The sequence below is a fragment of the Panulirus ornatus genome, chromosome 30 (assembly GCF_036320965.1).
Source record: "Panulirus ornatus isolate Po-2019 chromosome 30, ASM3632096v1, whole genome shotgun sequence".
NCBI lineage: Eukaryota > Metazoa > Arthropoda > Malacostraca > Decapoda > Palinuridae > Panulirus > Panulirus ornatus.
In genome coordinates, this window is record NC_092253.1 from 27,036,853 (window position 1) to 27,061,074 (window position 24,222).

The 24,222-nt window shown below is 40.6% G+C and overlaps 1 protein-coding gene across 1 annotated transcript in view; it reads left to right on the plus strand.

The window, feature by feature from the left end:
• The window catches only part of LOC139758522 (putative lipid scramblase CLPTM1), a 192,902-nt gene extending 172,486 nt beyond the window's left edge, over positions 1 to 20,416 (plus strand). Inside the window, 1 exon segment of the mRNA XM_071680042.1 lies at positions 16,678 to 20,416. The gene's annotated coding sequence lies outside the window, so the exon portion shown is untranslated.
• Positions 20,417 to 24,222: the final 3,806 nt, after the last annotated feature.

Genomic DNA, 24,222 nt, shown 5'->3' on the forward strand with positions numbered 1-24,222 from the left:
GTGGAAGTCGAGAACATTATCTCGGAAAGCAAAATTGGGTATGTTTGAAGGAATAGTGGTTCCAACAATGTTGTATGGTTGCAAAGTGTGGGCTATGGATGGAGTTGTGTGGAGGAAGGTGGATGAGCTGGAAATGAGATGTTTGAGGACAATATGTGGTGTGAGGTGGTTTGATCGAGTAAGTAATAATAGGGTAAGAGAGAGGTGTGGTAATAAAAAGAGTGTGGTTGAGAGAGCAGAAGAGGGTGTTTTGAAATGGTTTGGTCACATGGAGAGAATGAGTGAGGAAAGATTGACAAAGAGAATATATGTGTCGGAGGTGGAGGGAACGAGGAGAAGTGGGAGACCAAATTAGAGGTGGAAAGATGGAGTGAAAAAGATTCTGAGTGATCGGGGCCTGAACATGCAGGAGGGTGAAAGGCATGCTAGGAATAGAGTGAATTGGAACGATGTGGTATACTGGGGTTGACGTGCTGTCAATGGATTGAACCAGGGCATGTGAAGTGTCTGTGGTAAACCATGGAAAATTCTGTGGGGTCTGGATGTGGAAAGGGAGCTGTGGTTTCGGTGCATTATTACATGACAGGTAGAAACTGAGTGTGAACGAATGGGGCCTTCGTTGTCTTTTCCTAGCACTACCTCGCACATATGAGGGGGTTGGTATTTCATGTGTGGCGAGGTGGCGAAGGGAATGAATAAAGGCAGACAGTATGAATTATGTACATGTGTATATGTGTATATGTCTGTGTGTGTGTATATATATGTATACGTTGAGATGTATAGGTATGTGTATTTGCATGTGTGGATGTGTATGTATATACATGTGTATGTGGGTGGGTTAGGCCATTCCTTCATGTGTTTCCTTGCGCTACCTCACTAACACGGGAGACAGCTACAAAGCAAAATAGGTAAATAAATATATATATATATATATATATATATATATATATATATATATATATATATATATATATATATATATATATATTATTTTTTTTTATAATACTTTGTCGCTGTCTCCCGCGTTTGCGAGGTAGCACAAGGAAACAGACGAAAGAAATGGCCCAACCCCCCCCCCATACACATGTATATACATACATCCACACACGCAAATATACATACCTACACAGCTTTCCATGGTTTACCCCAGACGCTTCACATGCCTTGATTCAGTCCACTGACAGCACGTCAACCCCGGTATACCACATCGCTCCAATTCACTCTATTCCTTGCCCTCCTTTCACCCTCCTGCATATTCAGGCCCCGATCACACAAAATCTTTTTCACTCCATCTTTCCACCTCCAATTTGGTCTCCCTCTTCTCCTCGTTCCCTCCACCTCCGACACATATATCCTCTTGGTCAATCTTTCCTCACTCATTCTCTCCATGTGCCCAAACCACTTCAAAACACCCTCTTCTGCTCTCTCAACCACGCTCTTTTTATTTCCACACATCTCTCTTACCCTTACGTTACTCACTCGATCAAACCACCTCACACCACACATTGTCCTCAAACATCTCATTTCCAGCACATCCATCCTCCTGCGCACAACTCTATCCATAGCCCACGCCTCGCAACCATACAACATTGTTGGAACCACTATTCCTTCAAACATACCCATATTTGCTTTCCGAGATAATGTTCTCGACTTCCACACATTCTTCAAGGCCCCCAGAATTTTCGCCCCCTCCCCCACCCTATGATCCACTTCCGCTTCCATGGTTCCATCCGCTGCCAGATCCACTCCCAGATATCTAAAACACTTCACTTCCTCCAGTTTTTCTCCATTCAAACTCACCTCTCAATTGACTTGACCCTCAACCCTACTGTACCTAATAACCTTGCTCTTATTCACATTTACTCTTAACTTTCTTCTTCCACACACTTTACCAAACTCAGTCACCAGCTTCTGCAGTTTCTTACATGAATCAGCCACCAGCGCTGTATCATCAGCGAACAACAACTGACTCACTTCCCAAGCTCTCTCATCCCCAACAGACTTCATACTTACCCCTCTTTCCAGAACTCTTGCATTTACCTCCTTAACAACCCCATCCATAAACAAATTAAACAACCATGGAGACATCACACACCCCTGCCGCAAACCTACATTCACTGAGAACCAATCACTTTCCTCTCTTCCTACACGTACACATGCCTTACATCCTCGATAAAAACTTTTCACTGCTTCTAACAACTTTCCTCCCACACCATATATTCTTAATACCTTCCACAGAGCATCTCTATCAACTCTATCATATGCCTTCTCCAGATCCATAAATGCTACATACAAATCCATTTGCTTTTCTAAGTATTTCTCACATACATTCTTCAAAGCAAACACCTGATCCACACATCCTCTACCACTTCTGAAACCACACTGCTCTTCCCCAATCTGATGCTCTGTACTTGCCTTCACCCTCTCAATCAACACCCTCCCATATAATTTACTAGGAATACTCAACAAACTTATACCTCTGTAATTTGAGCACTCACTCTTATCCCCTTTGCCTTTGTACAATGGCACTATGCACGCATTCCGCCAATCCTCAGGCACCTCACCCTGAGTCATACATACGTTAAATAACCTTACCAACCACTCAACAATACAGTCACCCCCTTTTTTAATAAATTCCACTGCAATACCATCCAAACCTGCTGCATTGCCGGCTTTCATCTTCCGCAAAGCTTTCACTACCTCTTCTCTGTTTACCAAATCATTTTCCCTCACCCTCTCACTTTGCACACCACCTCGACCAAAACACCCTATATCTGCCACTCTATCATCAAACACATTCAACAAACCTTCAAAATACTCACTCCATCTCCTTCTCACATCACCACTACTTGTTATCACCTCCCCATTTGTGCCCTTCACATATATATATATATATATATATATATATATATATATATATATATATATATATATATATATATATACGTGTATGTATATACATGGGTATGGGTTGGGCCATTTCTTTAGTCTGTTTCCTTGCACTACCTCGCAAACGCGTGAGACAGCGACAAAGCAAAAAAATATATATATATATATATATATATATATATATAACAAGTAGTGGTGATGTGAGAAGGAGATGGAATGAGTATTTTGAAGGTTTGTTGAATGTGTCTGATGACAGAGTGGCAGATATAGGGTGTTTTGGTCGAGGTGGTGTGCAAAGTGAGAGGGTAAGGGAAAATGATTTGGTAAACAGAGAAGAGGTAGTAAAAGCTTTGCGGAAGATGAAAGCCGGCAAGGCAGCAGGTTTGGATGGTATTGCAGTGGAATTTATTAAAAAAGGGGGTGACTGTATTGTTGACTGGTTGGTAAGGTTATTTAATGTATGTATGACTCATGGTGAGGTGCCTGAGGATTGGCGGAATGCGTGCATAGTGCCATTGTACAAAGGCAAAGGGGATAAGAGTGAGTGCTCAAATTACAGAGGTATAAGTTTGTTGAGTATTCCTGGTAAATTATATGGGAGGGTATTGATTGAGAGGGTGAAGGCATGTACAGAGCATCAGATTGGGGAAGAGCAGTGCGGTTTCAGAAGTGGTAGAGGATGTGTGGATCAGGTGTTTGCTTTGAAGAATGTATGTGAGAAATACTTAGAAAAGCATATGGATTTGTATGTAGCATTTATGGATCTGGAGAAGGCATACGATAGAGTTGATAGAGATGCTCTGTGGAAGGTATTAAGAATATATGGTGTGGGAGGCAAGTTGTTAGAAGCAGTGAAAAGTTTTTACCGAGGATGTAAGGCATGTGTACGTGTAGGAAGAGAGGAAAGTGATTGGTTCTCAGTGAATGTAGGTTTGCGGCAGGGGTGTGTGATGTCTCCATGGTTGTTTAATTTGTTTATGGATGGGGTTGTTAGGGAGGTAAATGCAAGAGTCCTGGAAAGAGGGGCAAGTATGAAGTCTGTTGGGGATGAGAGAGCTTGGGAAGTGAGTCAATTGTTGTTCGCTGATGATACAGCGCTGGTGGCTGATTCATGTGAGAAACTGCAGAAGCTGGTGACTGAGTTTGGTAAAGTGTGTGGAAGAAAAAAGTTAAGAGTAAATGTGAATAAGAGCAAGGTTATTAGGTACAGTAGGGTTGAGGGTCAAGTCAATTGGGAGGTGAGTTTGAATGGAGAAAAACTGGAGGAAGTGAAGTGTTTTAGATATCTGGGAGTGGATCTGTCAGCGGATGGAACCATGGAAGCGGAAGTGGATCATAGGGTGGGGGAGGGGGCGAAAATTTTGGGAGCCTTGAAAAATGTGTGGAAGTCGAGAACATTATCTCGGAAAGCAAAAATGGGTATGTTTGAAGGAATAGTGGTTCCAACAATGTTGTATGGTTGCGAGGCGTGAGCTATGGATAGAGTTGTGCGCAGGAGGATGGATGTGCTGGAAATGAGATGTTTGAGGACAATGTGTGGTGTGAGATGGTTTGATCGAGTAAGTAACGTAAGGGTAAGAGAGATGTGTGGAAATAAAAAGAGCGTGGTTGAGAGAGCAGAAGAGGGTGTTTTGAAATGGTTTGGGCACATGGAGAGAATGAGTGAGGAAAGATTGACCAAGAGGATATATGTGTCGGAGGTGGAGGGAACGAGGAGAAGAGGGAGACCAAATTGGAGGTGGAAAGATGGAGTGAAAAAGATTTTGTGTGATCGGGGCCTGAACATGCAGGAGGGTGAAAGGAGGGCAAGGAATAGAGTGAATTGGAGCGATGTGGTATACAGGGGTTGACGTGCCGTCAGTGGATTGAATCAAGGCATGTGAAGCATCTGGGGTAAACCATGGAAAGCTGTGTAGGTATGTATATTTGCGTGTGTGGACGTGTATATGTACATGTGTATGGGGGGGGGTTGGGCCATTTCTTTCGTCTGTTTCCTTGCGCTACCTCGCAAACGCGGGAGACAGCGACAAAGTATAAAAAAAAAAAAAAAAAAAAATATATATAAATATATATTATCTTGTGGAGGCTAAGGTGAAGATTTGTATGGGTTTTCAGAAAAGAAGAGTGAATGTTGGGGTGAAGAGGGTGGTGAGAGTAAGTGAGCTTGAGAAGGAGACCTGTGTGAGGAAGTACCAGGAGAGACTGAGTACAGAATGGGAAAAGGTGAGAACAATGGAAGTAAGGGGAGTGGGGGAGGAATGGGATGTATTTAGGGAATCAGTGATGGATTGCGCAAAAGATGCTTGTGGCATGAGAAGAGTGGGAGGTGGGTTGATTAGAAAGGGTAGTGAGTGGTGGGATGAAGAAGTAAGAGTATTAGTGAAAGAGAAGAGAGAGGCATTTGGACGATTTTTGCAGGGAAAAAATGCAATTGAGTGGGAGATGTATAAAAGAAAGAGACAGGAGGTCAAGAGAAAGGTGCAAGAGGTGAAAAAAAGGGCAAATGAGAGTTGGGGTGAGAGAGTATCATTAAATTTTAGGGAGAATAAAAAGATGTTCTGGAAGGAGGTAAATAAAGTGCGTAAGACAAGGGAGCAAATGGGAACTTCAGTGAAGGGCGCAAATGGGGAGGTGATAACAAGTAGTGGTGATGTGAGAAGGAGATGGAGTGAGTATTTTGAAGGTTTGTTGAATGTGTTTGATGATAGAGTGACAGATATAGGGTGTTTTGGTCGAGGTGGTGTGCAAAGTGTGAGGGTTAGGGAAAATGATTTGGTAAACAGAGAAGAGGTAGTGAAAGCTTTGCGGAAGATGAAAGCCGGCAAGGCAGCAGGTTTGGATGGTATTGCAGTGGAATTTATTAAAAAAGGGGGTGACTGTATTGTTGACTGGTTGGTAAGGTTATTTAATGTATGTATGACTCATGGTGAGGTGCCTGAGTATTGGCAGAATGCGTGCATAGTGCCATTGTACAAAGGCAAAGGGGATAAGAGTGAGTGCTCAAATTACAGAGGTATAAGTTTGTTGAGTATTCCTGGTAAATTATATGGGAGGGTATTGATTGAGAGGGTGAAGGCATGTACAGAGCATCAGATTGGGGAAGAGCAGTGTGGTTTCAGAAGTGGTAGAGGATGTGTGGATCAGGTGTTTGCTTTGAAGAATGTATGTGAGAAATACTTAGAAAAGCAAATGGATTTGTATGTAGCATTTATGGATCTGGAGAAGGCATATGATAGAGTTGATAGAGATGCTCTGTGGAAGGTATTAAGAATATATGGTGTGGGAGGAAAGTTGTTAGAAGCAGTGAAAAGTTTTTATCGAGGATGTAAGGCATGTGTACGTGTAGGAAGAGAGGAAAGTGATTGGTTCTCAGTGAATGTAGGTTTGCGGCAGGGGTGTGTGATGTCTCCTTGGTTGTTTAATTTGTTTATGGATGGGGTTGTTAGGGAGGTAAATGCAAGAGTTTTGGAAAGAGGGGCAAGTATGAAGTCTGTTGGGGATGAGAGAGCTTGGGAAGTGAGTCAGTTGTTGTTCGCTGATGATACAGCGCTGGTGGCTGATTCATGTGAGAAACTGCAGAAGCTGGTGACTGAGTTTGGAAAAGTGTGTGGAAGAAGAAAGTTAAGAGTAAATGTGAATAAGAGCAAGGTTATTAGGTACAGTAGGGTTGAGGGTCAAGTCAATTGGGAGGTGAGTTTGAATGGAGAAAAACTGGAGGAAGTGAAGTGTTTTAGATATCTGGGAGTGGATCTGGCAGCGGATGGAACCATGGAAGCGGAAGTGGATCATAGGGTGGGGGAGGGGGCAAAAATCCTGGGGGCCTTGAAGAATGTGTGGAAGTCAAGAACATTATCTCGGAAAGCAAAAATGGGTATGTTTGAAGGAATAGTGGTTCCAACAATGTTGTATGGTTGCGAGGCGTGGGCTATGGATAGAGTTGTGCGCAGGAGGATGGATGTGCTGGAAATGAGATGTTTGAGGACAATGTGTGGTGTGAGGTGGTTTGATCGAGTAAGTAACGTAAGGGTAAGAGAGATGTGTGGAAATAAAAAGAGCGAGGTTGAGAGAGCAGAAGAGGGTGTTTTGAAGTGGTTTGGGCACATGGAGAGGATGAGTGAGGAAAGATTGACCAAGAGCTATATATGTGTCGGAGGTGGAGGAACAAGGAGAAGAGGGAGACCAAATTGGAGGTGGAAAGATGGAGTGAAAAAGATTTTGTGTGATCGGGGCCTGAACATGCAGGAGGGTGAAAGGAGGGCAAGGAATAGAGTGAATTGGAGCAATGTGGTATACCGGGGTTGACGTGCTGTCAGTGAATTGAAGCAGGGCATGTGAAGCGTCTGGGGTAAACCATGGAAAGCTGTGTAGTTATGTATATTTGCGTGTGTGGACGTATGTATATACATGTGTATGGGGGGGGGTTGGGCCATTTCTTTCGTCTGTTTCCTTGCGCTACCTCGCAAACGCGCGAGACAGCGACAAAGTATAATAAATAAAATAAATATATATATACATTATTTATTTTGCTTTGTCACTGTCTCCCGCGTTTGCGCGGTAGCGCAAGGAAACAGACAAAAGAAATGGCCCAACCCACCCCCATACACATGTATATACATACATGTCCGCACACGCAAATATACATACTTATATATCTCAATGTACACATATATATACACACACAGACACATACATATATACCCAGTGCACACATTTCACACTGTCTGCCTTTATTCATTTCCATCGCCACCTTGCCACACATAGAATACCATCCCCCTCCCCCCTCATGTGTGCGAGGTAGCCTAGGAAAAGACAACAAAGGCCCCATTCGTTCACACTCATTCTCTAGCTGTCATGCAATAATGCCCGAAACCACAGCTCCCTTTCTACATGCAGGCCCCACACTACTTTCCATGGTTTACCCCAGACGCTTCACATGCCCTGATTCAATCCACTGACAGCATGTCAACCCCAGTATACCACATCGATCCAATTCACTCTATTCCTTGCCCGCCTTTCACCCTCCTGCATGTTCAGGCCCCGATCACTCAAAATCTTTTTCACTCCATCTTTCCACCTCCAATTTGGTCTCCCACTTCTCCTCGTTCCCTCCACCTCCGACACATATATCCTCTTGGTCAATCTTTCCTCACTCATTCTCTCCATGTGCCCAAACCGTTTCAAAACACCCTCTTCTGCTCTCTCAACCACGCTCTTTTTATTTCCACACATCTCTCTTACCCTTACATTACTTACTCGATCAAACCAGCTCACACCACACATTGTTCTCAAACATCTCATTTCCAGCACATCCACCCTCCTGCGCAGAACTCTATCCATAGCCCACGCCTCGCAACCATACAACATTGTTGGAACCACTATTCCTTCAAACATACCCATTTTTGCTTTCTGAGATAATGTTCTCGACTTCCACACATTCTTCAAGGCTCCCAGGATTTTCGCCCCTTCCCCCACCCTATGATTCACTTCCGCTTCCATGGTTCCATCCGCTGCCAGATCCACTCCCAGATATCTAAAACACTTTACTTCCTCCAGTTTTTCTCCATTCAAACTTACCTCCCAGTTGACTTGACCCTCAACCCTACTGTACCTAATAACCTTGCTCTTATTTATATTTACTCTTAACTTTCTTCTTTCACACACTTTACCAAACTCAGTCACCAGCTTCTGCAGTTTTTCACATGAATCAGCCACCAGCGCTGTATCATCAGCGAACAGCAACTGACTCACTTCCCAAGCTCTCTCATCCACAACAGACTTCATACTTGCCCCTCTTTCCAAAACTCTTGCATTCTTCTCCCTAACAACCCCATCCATAAACAAATTAAACAACCATGGAGACATCACACATCCCTGCTGCAAACCTACATTCACTGAGAACCAATCACTTTCCTCTCTTCCTACACGTACACATGCCTTACATCCTCGATAAAAACTTTTCAATGCTTCTAACAACTTGCCTCTCACACCATATATTCTTAATACCTTCCACAGAGCATCTCTGTCAACTCTATCATATGCCTTCTCCAGATCCATAAATGCTACATACAAATCCCTTTGCTTTTCTAAGTATTTCTCACATACATTCTTCAAGGAAACACCTGATCCACACATCCTCTACCACTTCTGAAACCACACTGCTCTTCCCCAATCTGATGCTCTGTACATGCCTTCACCCTCTCAATCAATACACTCTCATATGATTTACCAGGAATACTCAACAAATTTATACCTCTGTAATTTGAGCACTCACTCTTATCCACTTTGCCTTTGTACAATGGCACTATGCAAGCATTCTGCCAATCCTCAGGCACCTCAACATGAGTCATACATACATTAAATAACCTTACCAACCAGTCAACAATACAGTCACCCCCTTTTTTAATAAAGGTATGGTATGGGTTTTCAGAAAAGAAGAGTGAATGTTGGGGTGAAGAGGGTGGTGAGAGTAAGTGAGCTTGGGAAGGAGACTTGTGTGAGGAAGTACCAGGAGAGACTGAGTACAGAATGGAAAAAGGTGAGAACAATGGAAGTAAGGGGAGTGGGGGAGGAATGGGATGTGTTTAGGGAATCAGTGATGGAGTGCGCAAAAGATGCTTGTGGCATGAGAAGCGTGGGAGGTGGGTTGAGTAGAAAGGGTAGTGAGTGGTGGGATGAAGAAGTAAGATTATTAGTGAAAGAGAAGAGAGAGGCATTTGGACGATTTTTGCTGGGAAAAAATGCAATTGAGTGGGAGATGTATAAAAGAAAGAGACAGGAGGTCAAGAGAAAGGTGCAAGAGGTGAAAAAGAGGGCAAATGAGCGTTGGGGTGAGAGAGTATCATTAAATTTTAGGGAGAATGTTCTGGAAGGAGGTAAATAAAGTGGGTAGGACAAGGGAGCAAATGGGAACTTCACTGAAGGGCGCTAATGGGGAGGTGATAACAAGTAGTGGTGATGTGAGAAGGAGATGGAGTGAATATTTTGAAGGTTTGTTGAATGTGTTTGATGACAGAGTGGCAGATATAGGGTGTTTTGGTCGAGGTGGTGTGCAAAGTGAGAGGGTTAGGAAAAATGATTTGGTAAACAGAGAAGAGGTAGTAAAAGCTTTGCGGAAGATGAAAGCTGGCAAGGCAGCAGGTTTGGATGGTATTGCAGTGGAATATATATATTTTTTTTTTTTTTCTTTGTCGCTGTCTCCCGCGTTTGCGAGGTAGCGCAAGGAAACAGACGAAAGAAATGGCCCAACCCACCCCTATACACATGTATATACATACGTCCAAACACGCAAATATAGATACCTACACAGCTTTCCATGGTTTACCCCAGACGCTTCACATGCCTTGATTCACTCCACTGACAGCACGTCAACCCCGGTATACCACATCGCTCCAATTCACTCTATTCCTTGCCCTCCTTTCACCCTCCTGCATGTTCAGGCCCCGATCACACAAAATCTTTTTCACTCCATCTTTCCACCTCCAATTTGGTCTCCCTCTTCTCCTCGTTTCCTCCACCTCCGACACATATATTCTCTTGGTCAATCTTTCCTCACTCATTCTCTCCATGTGCCCAAACCATTTCAAAACTCCCTCTTCTGCTCTCTCAACCACGCTCTTACCCTTACGTTACTTACTCGATCAAACCACCTCCCACCACATATTGTCCTCAAACATCTCATTTCCAGCACATCCATCCTCCTGCGCACAACTCTATCCATAGCCCACGTCTCGCAACCATACAACATTGTTGGAACCACTATTCCTTCAAACATACCCATTATTGCTTTCCGAGATAACGTTGTCGACTTCCACACATTCTTCAAGGCTCCCAGAATTTTCGCCCCCTCCCCCACCCTATGATCCACTTCTGCTTCCATGGTTCCATCCGCTGACAGATCCACTCCCAGATATCTAAAGCACTTCACTTCCTCCAGTTTTTCTCCATTCAAACTGACCTCCCAATTGACTTGACCCTCAACCCTACTGTACCTAATAACCTTGCTCTTATTCACATTTACTCTTAACTTTCTTCTTTCACACACTTTACCAAACTCAGTCACCAGCTTCTGCAGTTTCTCACATGAATCAGCCACCAGCGCTGTATCATCAGCGAACAACAACTGACTCACTTCCCAAGCTCTCTCATCCCCAACAGACTTCATACTTGCCCCTCTTTCCAAAACTCTTGCATTCACCTCCCTAACAACCCCATCCATAAACAAATTAAACAACCATGGAGACATCACACACCCCTGCCGCAAACCTACATTCACTGAGAACCAATCACTTTCCTTTCTTCCTACACGTACACATGCCTTACATCCTCGATAAAAACTTTTCACTGCTTCTAACAACTTGCCTCCCACACCATATATTCTTAATACCTTCCACAGAGCATCTCTATCAACTCTATCATATGCCTTCTCCAGATCCATAAATGCTACATACAAATCCATTTGCTTTTCTAAGTATTTCTCACATACATTCTTCAAAGCAAACACCTGATCCACACATCCTCTACCACTTCTGAAACCACACTGCTCTTCCCCAATCTGATGCTCTGTACATGCCTTCACCCTCTCAATCAATATCCTCCCATATAATTTACCAGGAATACTCAACAAACTTATACCTCTGTAATTTGAGCACTCACTCTTATCCCCTTTGCCTTTGTACAATGGCACTATGCACGCATTCCGCCAATCCTCAGGCACCTCACCATGAGTCATACATACATTAAATAACCTTACCAACCAGTCAACAATACAGTCACCCCCTTTTTTAATAAATTCCACTGCAATACCATCCAAACCTGCTGCCTTGCCGGCTTTCATCTTCTGCAAAGCTTTTACCACCTCTTCTCTGCTTACCAAATCATTTTCCCTAACCCTCTCACTTTGCACACCACCTCGACCAAAACACCCTATATCTGCCACTCTATCATCAAACACATTCAACAAACCTTCAAAATACTCACTCCATCTCCTTCTCACATCACCACTACTTGTTATCACCTCCCCATTTGCGCCCTTCACTGAAGTTCCCATTTTCTCCCTTGTCTTACGCACTTTATTTACCTCCTTCCAGAACATCTTTTTATTCTCCCTAAAATTTAATGATACTCTCTCACCCCAACTCTCATTTGCCCTTTTTTTCACCTCTTGCACCTTTCTCTTGACCTCCTGTCTCTTTCTTTTATACATCTCCCACTCAATTGCATTTTTTCCCTGCAAAAATCGTCCAAATGCCTCTCTCTTCTCTTTCACTAATACTCTTACTTCTTCATCCCACCACTTACTACCCTTTCTAATCAACCCACCTCCCACTCTTCTCATGCCACAAGCATCTTTTGCGCAATCCATCACTGATTCCCTAAATACATCCCTTTCCTCCCCCACTCCCCTTACTTCCATTGTTCTTACCTTTTTCCATTCTGTACTCAGTCTGTCCTGGTACTTCCTCACACAAGTCTCCTTCCCAAGCTCACTTACTCTCACCACCCTCTTCACCCCAACATTCACTCTTCTTTTCTGAAAACCCATACAAATCTTCACCTTAGCCTCCACAAGATAATGATCAGACATCCCTCCAGTTGCACCTCTCAGCACATTAACATCCAAAAGTCTCTCTTTCGCGCGCCTGTCAATTAACACGTAATCCAATAACGCTCTCTGGCCATCTCTCCTACTTACATAAGTATACTTATGTATATCTCGCTTTTTAAACCAGGTATTCCCAATCATCAGTCCTTTTTCAGCACATAAATCTACAAGCTCTTCACCATTTCCATTTACAACACTGAACACCCTATGTATACCAATCATTCCCTCAACTGCTACATTACTTTTACATTTTTTTTTTTTTCCAAAAGAAGGAACGGAGAATTGGGCCAGATGAGGGTATTCCCTCAAGGCCCAGTCCTCTGTTCTTAACGCTACCTCGCTAATGCGGGAAATGGCGAATAGTTTGAAAGAAAAAGAAAGAAAATATATATATATATATATATATATATATATATATATATATATATATATATATATATATATATATATATATATATATATATATATATGTGTGTGTGTGTGTGTCTGAGGAAGTACCAGGAGAGACTGAGTACAGAATGGAAAAAGGTGAGATCAAAGGATGTAAGGGGAGTGGGGGAGGAATGGGATGTATTTAGGGAAGCAGTGATGGCTTGCGCAAAAGATGCTTGTGGCATGGGAAGTAGGCAGATTAGAAAGGGTAGTGAGTGGTGGGATGAAGAAGTAAGGTTATTAGCGAAAGAGAAGAGAGAGGCATTTGGACGATTTTTGCTGGGAAATAATGCAAATGACTGGGAGCTGTATAAAAGAAAGAGGCAGGAGGTCAAGAGGAAGGTGCAAGAGATGAAAAAGAGGGCAAATGATAGTTGGGGTGAGAGAGTATCATTAAATTTTAGGGAGAATAAGAAGATGATTTGGAAGGAGGTAAATAAAGTGCATAAGACAAGGGAACAAATGGGAACATCAGTGAAGGGGGCAAATGGGGAGGTGATAACAAATAGTGGTGATGTGAGGAGGAGATGGAGTGAGCATTTTGAAGGTTTGTTGAATGTGTTTGATGATAGAGTGGTAGATATAGGGTGTTTTGGTCGAGGTGGTGTGCAAAGTGAGAGGGTTAGGGAGAATGATTTTATAAACAGAGAAGAGGTAGTAAAAGCTTTGCAGAAGATGAAAGCCGGCAAGGCAGCGGGTTTGGCTGGTATTGCAGTGGAATTTATTAAAAAAGGGGTGACTGTATTGTTGACTGGTTGGTAAAGTTATTTAATGTATGTATGACTCATTGTGAGGTGCCTGAGGATTGGCGGAATGCTTGCATAGTGCCATTGTACAAAGGCAAAGGGGATAAAAGTGAGTGCTCAAATTACAGAAGTATAAGTTTGTTGAGTATTCCTGGTAAATTATATGGGAGGGTATTGATTGAGATGGTGAAGGCATGTACAGAGCATCAGATTGGGGAAGAGCAGAAGTCGTGGAGGATGTGTGGATCAAGTGTTTGCTTTGAAGAATGTATGTGAGAAATACTTAGAAAAGCAAATGGATTTGTATGTAGCTTTTATGGATCTTGAGAAGGCATATGATAGAGTTGATAGAGATGCTTTGTGGAAGGTATTAAGAATATATGATGTGGAGGGAAGATGTTAGAAGCAGTGAAAAGTTTTTATCGAGGATGTAAGGCATGTGTACATGTAGGAAGAGTGGAAAGTGATTGGTTCTCAGTGAATGTAGGTTTGCGGCAGGGGTGTGTGATGTCTCCATGGTTGTTTAATTTGTTTATGGATGGGGTTGTTAGGGAGGTGAATGCAAGAGTTTTGGAAAGAGGGGCAAGTATGCAGTCTGTTGTGGATGAGAGAGCTAGGAAAGTGAGTCAGTTGTTGTTCGCTGATACAGCACTGGTGGCTGATTTGGGTGAGAAACTTTAGAAGCTAGTGACTGATGGTAAAGTGTGCGAAAGAAGAAAGCTGAGAGTAAATGTGAATAAGAGCAAGGTTATTAGGTACAGTAGGGTTGAGGGACAAGTCAATTGGGAGGTGAGTTTGAAAGGAGAAAAGCTGGAGGAATTGAAGTGTTTTAGATATCTGGGAGTGGATTTGGCAGCGAATGAAACCATGGAAGCGGAAGTGAATCATATAGTGGTGGAGTCGGCGAAAGTTCTGGGAGCGTTGAAGAATGTGTGGTAGTCGATAACATGATCTCGGAAAGCAAAAATGGGTATGTTTGAAGGAATAGTGGTTCCAACAATGTTATATGGTTGTGAGGTGTGGGCTATAGATAGAGTTGTGTGGAGAAGGGTGGATGTGGTGGAAATGAGATGTTTGAGGACAATATATGGTGAAAGGTGGTTTGATCAAGTAAGTAATAATAGGGTAAGACAGTTGTGTTGTAATAAATAGAGTATGGTTGAGAGAGCAGAAGAGGGTGTCTTGAGATGGTTTGGTTACATGGAGAGATTAAGTGAAGAAAGATTGACCAAGAGGATATATGTGTCAGAGGTGGAGGGAACGAGAAGTGGGAGACCAAATTGGAGGTGGAAAGATGGAGTGAAAAAGATTTTGAGTGATCGGGGCCTGAACATGCAGGAGGGTGAAAGACGTGCAAAAAATAGAGTGAATTGGAACTATGTGTATATCGGGGTCAACATGCTGTCAATGGATTGAACCAGGGCATGTGAAGCGTCTGGGGTAAACCATGGAAAGTTCTGTGGGGCCTGGATGTGGAAAGGGAGCTGTGGTTTTGGTGCATTATTACATAACAACTAGAGACTGAGTGTGAATGAATGTGGCCTTTGTTGTCTTTTCCTAGCTCTACCTCGCACACATGAGGGGGGAGGGGTTTTTTTATTTCATGTGTGGTGGGGTGGCGATGGGAATGAATAAAGGCAGACAGTATGAATTATGTACATGTGTATATATGTCTGTGTGTGTATATATATGTATATGTTGAGATGTATAGGTATGTATATTTGCCAGTGTGGACGTGTATGTATATACATGTGTATGTGGGTGGGTTGGGCCATTCTTTCATCTGTTTCCTTGCGCTACCTTGCTAACGCAGGAGACAGCGACAAAGCAAAATAAATAAATAAATGAAATAAATAAATATGTATATATATGTATATGTTGAAACGTACAGGTATGCATAGGTGTGTGTGTGGACGTGTATGTATATACATGTGTATGTGGGTGGGTTGGGCTGTTCTTTCGTCTGTTTCCTTGTGCTACATTTCAACACATACATATACATACATACACAGACATATATATACTCATGTACATAATTCATACTTGCTGCCTTTATTCATTCCCGTCGCCACCCCGCCACACATGAAATGACACCCCCCTCCCCCTGCATGCGTGTTAGGTAGTGCTAGGAAAAGACAACAAAGGCCACAAATATGACGAGTTTATTAAACATTTATTAAACAACTGTTCCTTTCCTCTCATTTGCCATACTTTTAAACAAATTTAAGTGAGTTTATTTGCATTTTGGGGAACTTCCATGAAACCAGGAAAACTTATGTTTTCTAATATCCTAATAAACATGAGCACTAAAAATTAGAACCCCAGAATTAAGGAGTCTTCTGAAATACCATGATATTTCTTTTCCACAGCCACTGATTACTGTTGACCCCCTGGCAATGCAAGGGGAAATCCTTACATAAACAATTTTTCCAATGTAGTTATGTCGTATGTACAGTTTTTCTTCAACCTTTCAATACAAAAGTTTTCAAGAGCATATTCTATATTGAGAACTGCTCAGCCATGGGTGTAAGGTCATGTCACTTGACCATCTTATCTTTCTGCTGCTTTGAACTTCATATCGTTGTTGATTTACTAATACTATAATATAAGCCACACAAAAAAAGGAAAATGTACCTTGTAAAGTAAATTGGTATATGATATTATGCTCAATATGTATGATTTTTTGATTTTTTTTTAGTTATATATCAAAAGCATATTACTGGCAAATAAAGCACATATTCACAGAAATATCTTAGCATAATTCTTTTTTCTTATAATCAAAGTCAGAGTAAGGCCTCAGACTGCAAAGTAACTGAATGATCACAAAACAGCATCTGATCCTGAGGGAGTTAAGAGAAGGAAACACTTGAATCATTTAGGCTGTAGCTCCATGATTTCCAACCTTTTTGAGTCACACTAACATAAATCTAAAATCTCTGTTTTAATTTGTAATAGACTTTGAACTTTTATAAATATTGTTTTTATGTATTCATATTTCTCTTTACTTAGGATTGGAACTTCTAAGACCATCATCATGTACCATCTGGATGGCTCTCAACTTCCTCTGTTGGTACACGTACCAGTGGTTGGTAACCACAACTTTAATTAGCTATCAGTGAAAGATTGAAAGACCTATGCATGGAAGTGGTCTTTCAACATATTAAAAAGTATGTTAAACAAAGTGAATTATGAAATGTGAATTCCTCCACTATTGAGAATAGTGACTGCTTAGCCTAATGGGAAAGTCTTGTGAACTCTTCTAAGGATATATTGTGAAGTAGGCTGATGCATGGATACATAATTTGAAGCAGATGTTCCAACCCACAAATAGTTCAGGTTTGTATCTCACAAATGATTTGTTTATCAGTATTTAACTGGTGGTACAATTATTGTTACTGTTTAATCTGAGCCAGTTAAGTGGAAGATTGATTTTTCAAGTAAGTCTGATGTATTGTTATATCGTACTGTTTACATATATAGCATAACAGAACCTGAAACCTGTATTATATTCTGTTGTGTATGATAATTCATATAATCTTGTTAAGGATACCAATTTCAATGGTTCATATATAGTGAGATTTTTATTGAAAATTTGAAAATATGTGGCTTCACAATAGGGGAACTACATCAGAAATAAGAAAAAAAAATGTTAACTTCACCATATAGCCATTTGTTTCAGTTTTAATATTTATCCAGGACTGTGATTTATAGGAAGTGTGCACTAATATTTTACTGGCACACTGCATACCAAGATTTTGTAAAGAACTTCCTTTTAATTCCTTGCTTGTATCATGTTTCATAATTTTTTACCATTCTCATGAGTGAAAAGGAGTTGGTTAATTCAAGACATTTGGATGAGTGACAGCTCTGAAGACCATGGCTAATTTCTCTTCCAAAATGTGTATGACTAGATTGGACTTATCTGATCCAAGTATTTAGTGGTGCACATTATATTGGGATGTTCCATTTGTAGAGGATATACCCAGTGCTCTTGATTAGTGCAATTGTTTTTACTGTATTGGTGCCATGCTGTTTGTGTTGTACAGATATTGATAATGAAGAATTACACAGACAAAGTTGCTTGCTTTGAGACAAAGGCTCCACATGCAATGAAGTTTTATGCTTCTATTTTGAGTGCATTAATGAAAAGTTGAAGTTTGGAATGAGTTGGAAAACATATATAATCAGCCAGCATGAAAGCAACATATTACTGTATTAATTTTAGTTGCAGTTAATTTTGATTTTGCAAAGGAGTATCATATATGGTCATTACAATACCAACTAATAATGTTTATGAACCTTTTTCTCATTCTCAGCTATTTAAATTAATGATAGTCTAAGTAAGCACTTGAAAACTTTTAAATTTTTTTTTTGTTATTAATGTGAATTAATGATTCTAACTTTTTTGTACTTTTAAAGAGTAAAAAAATTATGAAAATAACAAGGACTATTTATCTATATCTCTGACACCTGTTCCCTCCTGGAACTTCCTCAAGGGGGTGGCCAGTGCAATATAGTTTCCATAAATAATGAACTCCAGTGCCATTCCTTAGCTAAGAACTGCATCTAGAAATAGTTAAAATGGATGCTGGGAAGTGTGAAGAAAGAAATTAGCCTTATTTTATCTTTAAAATAATAAAATTGATTGAAGAAATGACAAGGATTAGTGTGGGATAAGAAGTGGGGCTGTGGCATTAATATAGATAAACTTTGTTCAATAGTAATCAATGTTATTTGGTAAAAGGTTGATCCTCTTCATAATTGGTAACTATAACTTAGGCATTGCAAGTTCATAAGCACTTGTATCTGATTTTGAGTACTTTCAGCATGTCATATTGTGATACTAAATCATGATAAGAGTTTATCAAAACTATGGTGTTGATTTGCTAAAGTAAGGAGTCGTTATTAATAAACGTCCTGATGTTTTGATGCAAGAGAAGGGTTGGAAAGTAATCATTAAATGAGTCAGGACTTAACATGATGACTTTGTATTTTTTTTCCTTAGATTCTGCAATTTTTCCATAGTTTGTAAATCATTGAAACTAGAAATGAAAGCAGTAATGTAAGGAATCATTTCAAAAGGAGTTGCTTAATATACAGTTAATGCAATGAATTTGTATACAGAGCTGAAATGCTTGATAACTAATTCAAGCACATAATCTAAACTGGCTTTTTAGAAAGCATGAGCTTTTGCATTAATTGAAGTATATATTCTGACTTCTTCCATTCTTCCTGCACTTTTTAATGCATTAAATCTTTACATAAAAAGTAATGGCTTCATGAGTAATTACAGAAAATAACCTTGAATGACAGTTTTGAAGGAAGCAGAGGACTTCATTACTTAAGGTACTTAGTTCATATGACTGTTGGTAGAGGCTTTTTCCATGGGATGAATAGAGACAGCCACTGTCCACTCCTTCACTGATTGTCTTGAAGTTTACCATCTCAACTAGTGGTCAGAAGTGGGAAAAAGGAAGTGGTTATGAGCCACTCGGAACAATACTGCTAAAAGATCATCTGAAAGCTCAGGTATGAAGTATGGTCACTGCATTTTGTGTCTTGAATATTTATTGTATGCTAATTTTTCATAAGGATATTGATAATAATTTTCTACTGTAGTAACTTTAGTTTATCATTTTATTCTTCACTAAATACTTGTATACTTGCAGCACTTTATGCTTTTCATCTTTTTACAATTTCTTAACACAAAAATGAGTAAGTGACCCTGACATGATAAGATATGAAAAAGGGCAATTGTGTGATATATACATGTAAATCTAAGAATGTATATGTTGTATCTTCTGAATGGTATATCTATACTGATGACTGTTATTGTGAAATACTGTATTAAATGTATATTTGTGTATTGATGGAAGCCTTTTATGCAGTATTTAGTATCTGAAAGTTTAGCTGGGGCTAGATTAATATACTGACAGCAATACGTTAAATTTTGTAATTTTTGGGCTTGAATATATACTGTATGACCCAAAAATGATGGAAATCCCTTGTCTTAACAAGGAATTCAAAATAAATTTACATGTTGCAAAGTGAATAAATTATCATCTTATTAAAAGGAAACTCAGCATAGTATAGTACATAAATACCCAACACTCTAGTTACTAGAGTTTGTAGACCAGTCATATTTATTTTAAAATAGAATGTTATTCATTCAGGACATTAGATCTTCCTTTTTCTTGATGTGCTGTGATTGAAATACATTTAAGAAAATGAAATATTATCATTGTATTTGATTAATTGAAGCAGTGCATGTGATGTGCGTGTGCAAAGATCTCGTGAATGGTCAGTATTTAGAATACAGTTACTGTATTGTGAATAATCAGAGTTCCACACTTTATGTTCTTGACTAGTGACTGAATTTTAAAGAACTGAAGTTTGCACTTTCTATCTGTGCACTTAACTAGAAGGATACTAAACATTGAACAAAGCTCAGTAATACAAATGGCAGAAAAGTATTTTTTTTTTCTAGAAGCTGTTGTGTGTATTTATATATGTTTTGGGGACTACTCATTTATTAGAGAAAAGAGGAGGAATTGGTAATGCTAAGCTTAAGGTTCTCATGTAATACAGTTACTAGAAGAACCATTTCTAAATAACCCCCAGTAAAGCATTCGATGTTAACCAGTGTATTGATCATTGCATACTTAACAACAAGTGATCTCTGGGTCTTGTAGATGTAGATAATGTTTGTCTTATGAAAACAAAGAATAGTAAAGATATTCTGTTTTAAGATTGCTTGTATTTAACCTTATTTGTTCATGGAAAATTATCAAAAATATTCTACCCACAGAATTTTGTCCAGTCTGCTAGGACATGTAATGAAGCAACCTTTTTTTCTTAGTCTGTCCTTTCATTTTATTCTCATCTTCCATAATCTGTAAAAATCATCGTAGCTTTTGGCAGTTTTTTGTCATAAAGAAGGTTGCAGGTATTTTCACTGACTCTCCTACTACATTTACATATTTTTTTTTTTTTTTTTTTTGCTTTGTCGGTCTCCCGCGTTTGCGAGGTAGCGCAAGGAAACAGACGAAAGAAATGGCCCAACCCACCCCCATACACATGTATATACATACGTCCACACACACAAATATACATACCTACACAGCTTTCCATGGTTTACCCCAGACGCTTCACATGCCCTGATTCAATCCACTGACAGCACGTCAACCCTGGTATACCACATCGCTCCAATTCACTCTATTCCTTGCCCTCCTTTCACCCTCCTGCATGTTCAGGCCCCGATCACACAAAATCTTTTTCACTCCATCTTTCCACCTCCAATTTGGTCTCCCTCTTCTCCTCGTTCCCTCCACCTCCGACACATATATCCTCTTGGTCAATCTTTCCTCACTCATTCTCTCCATGTGCCCAAACCATTTCAAAACACCCTCTTCTGCTCTCTCAACCACGCTCTTTTTATTTCCACACATCTCTCTTACCCTTACGTTACTTACTCGATCAAACCACCTCACACCACACATTGTCCTCAAACATCTCATTTCCAGCACATCCACCCTCCTGCGCACCACTCTATCCATAGCCCACGCCTCGCAACCATACAACATTGTTGGAACCACTATTCCTTCAAACATACTCATTTTTGCTTTCCGAGATAATGTTCTCGACTTCCACACATTCTTCAAGGCTCCCAGAATTTTCGCCCCCTCCCCCATCCTATGATCCACTTCTGCTTCCATGGTTCCATCCGCTGCCAGATCCACTCCCAGATATCTAAAACACTTTACTTCCTCCAGTTTTTCTCCATTCAAACTCATCTCCCAATTGACTTGACCCTCAACCCTACTGTACCTAATAACCTTGCTCTTATTCACATTTACTCTCAACTTTCTTCTTTCACACACTTTACCAAACTGAGTCACCAGATTCTGCAGTTTCTCACATGAATCAGCCACCAGCACTGTATCATCAGCGAACAACAACTGACTCACTTCCCAAGCTCTCTCATCCCCAACAGACTTCATATTTGCCCCTCTTTCCAAAACTCTTGCATTCACCTCCCTAACAACCCCATCCATAAACAAATTAAACAACCATGGAGACATCACACACCCCTGCCGCAAATCTACATTCACTGAGAACCAATCACTTTCCTCTCTTCCTACACGTACACATGCCTTACATCCTCGATAAAAACTTTTCACTGCTTCTAACAACTTGCCTCCCACACCATATACTCTTAATACCTTCCACAGAGCATCTCTATCAACTCTATCATATGCCTTCTCCAGATCCATAAATGCTACATACAAATCCATTTGCTTTTCTAAGTATTTCTCACATACATTCTTCAAAGCAAACACCTGATCCACACATCCTCTACCACTTCTGAAACCACACTGCTCTTCCCCAATCTGATGCTCTGTACATGCCTTCACCCTCTCAATCAATACCCTCTCATATAATTTACCAGGAATACTCAACAAACTTATACCTCTGTAATTTGAGCACTCACTCTTATCCCCTTTGCCTTTGTACAATGGCACTATGCACGCATTCCACCAATCCTCAGGCACCTCACCATGAGTCATACATACATTAAATAACCTTACCAACCAGTCAACAATACAGTCACCCCCTTTTTTAATAAATTCCACTGCAAAACCATCCAAACCTGCTGCCTTGCCGGCTTTCATCTTCCGCAAAGCTTTTACTACCTCTTCTCTGCTTACCAAATCATTTTCCCTAACCCTCTCACTTTGCACACCACCTCGACCAAAACACCCTATATCTGCCACTCTATCATCAAACACATTCAACAAACCTTCAAGATACTCACTCCATCTCCTTCTCACATCACCACTACTTGTTATCACCTCCCCATTTGCGCCCTTCACTGAAGTTCCCATTTGCTCCCTTGTCTTACGCACTTTATTTACCTCCTTCCAGAACATCTTTTTATTCTCCCTAAAATTTAATGATACTCTCTCACCCCAACTCTCATTTGCCCTTTTTTTCACCTCTTGCACCTTTCTCTTGACCTCCTGTCTCTTTCTTTTATACATCTCCCACTCAATTGCATTTTTTCCCTGCAAAAATCGTCCAAATGCCTCTCTCTTCTCTTTCACTAATACTCTTACTTCTTCATCCCACCACTCACTACCCTTTCTATTTCTGTTTCTCTTTCTGCATCTTTTGTTCTGTTCTGTTACCCTGATGTGTTCAATAAACAAAGCTAAATTGTAGAGTTGGCAAAGACTCCTATCTCTTTTGATTATTTTTCTGCCTAGTAGGAAAATGACTTAACCAGTGTGTGTAGCTCAGGGAAGTTTTCGAAAAGACTTAGTATACCTTAATGCTTTTCCTACAGTAGCAAGGTAGTGCCAGGAACAAACAAAATGTGGCTTCATTTGGACATATACAATCTCTAGTTATCATGTATAGTGTACTGAAACCCAAACATATACATGCACATACATATTCCTATTTACACATGTACATATTCATACTTGCTCACATTCATCCATTCCAGGTGCCACCCTACCCCACAGAAAACGGCATCGCCACCGCAAGTTGGCGAGTTGGCATTATGAAACATATGAAGAAAGGCCACATCTGCTTACATCCATTCTCTAGCTGTCATGTGTAATGCACCACATCATTCTAATTCACTATTCTGTGCACACCTTTCACCCCCTGCATGTTCAGGCCCCAACTGCTCAAAATCATTTTCACTACATCTTTCCATCTCCAATTTGATCTCCCTGCTAGCCACGTCTGACACATATATCCTCTTTGTCAACCTTTCCTCACTCACTCTCTCCATGTGTACAAACGATTTAAACACACTCTCTTTTGCTCTCTCAACTACACTCTATTTTCACACACCCCTCTTATCCTTTCATAACTTACTCAATCAAACCCTCTCACATCATGTATTGTCCTCAGACATTTAATTTCCAACACATCTACCATCCTCTGCGCAACCCTATCTATAGCCTATGCCTCGCAACCATATAATATTGTTAAAACTACTATTCCTTTAAATATACCAATTTTTGTTCTCAAAGATAATGTTTTCTCCACACATTCTTCATTGCTCCCAGAACCTCTCCCCCTCCCCCACCCAATGACTCACTTCCACTTCCATGGCTCCATTCGCTGCCAAATCCACTTCCAGATATCTAAAATACTTCACTTCTGATTTTTCTCCATTCAAACTTGCATCCCAACAGACATGTCCCTCAACCCTACTGAACCTAAAAACCTAGCTTGTATTCACATTCACTCTCAACTTCGTCATTTCGCACACTCTTCCATACCCAGTCACCAACTTGAGCAGTTTCTCACTTGAATTGGCCACCAGCGTTGTATAACTGGCAAACAACAACTGACTTACTTCCCAGACCCTCTCACCCCCAACAGACTGAATTGCCTCTCTCTCCAAGACTCTTACATTTGCCTCCCTAACCTTCCCATCATACAAGAAATTAAACAACCATGGTGACATCACACCACAGATATAGGGTGTTTTGGTCGAGGTGGTGTGCAAAGTGAGAGGGTTAGGGAAAATGATTT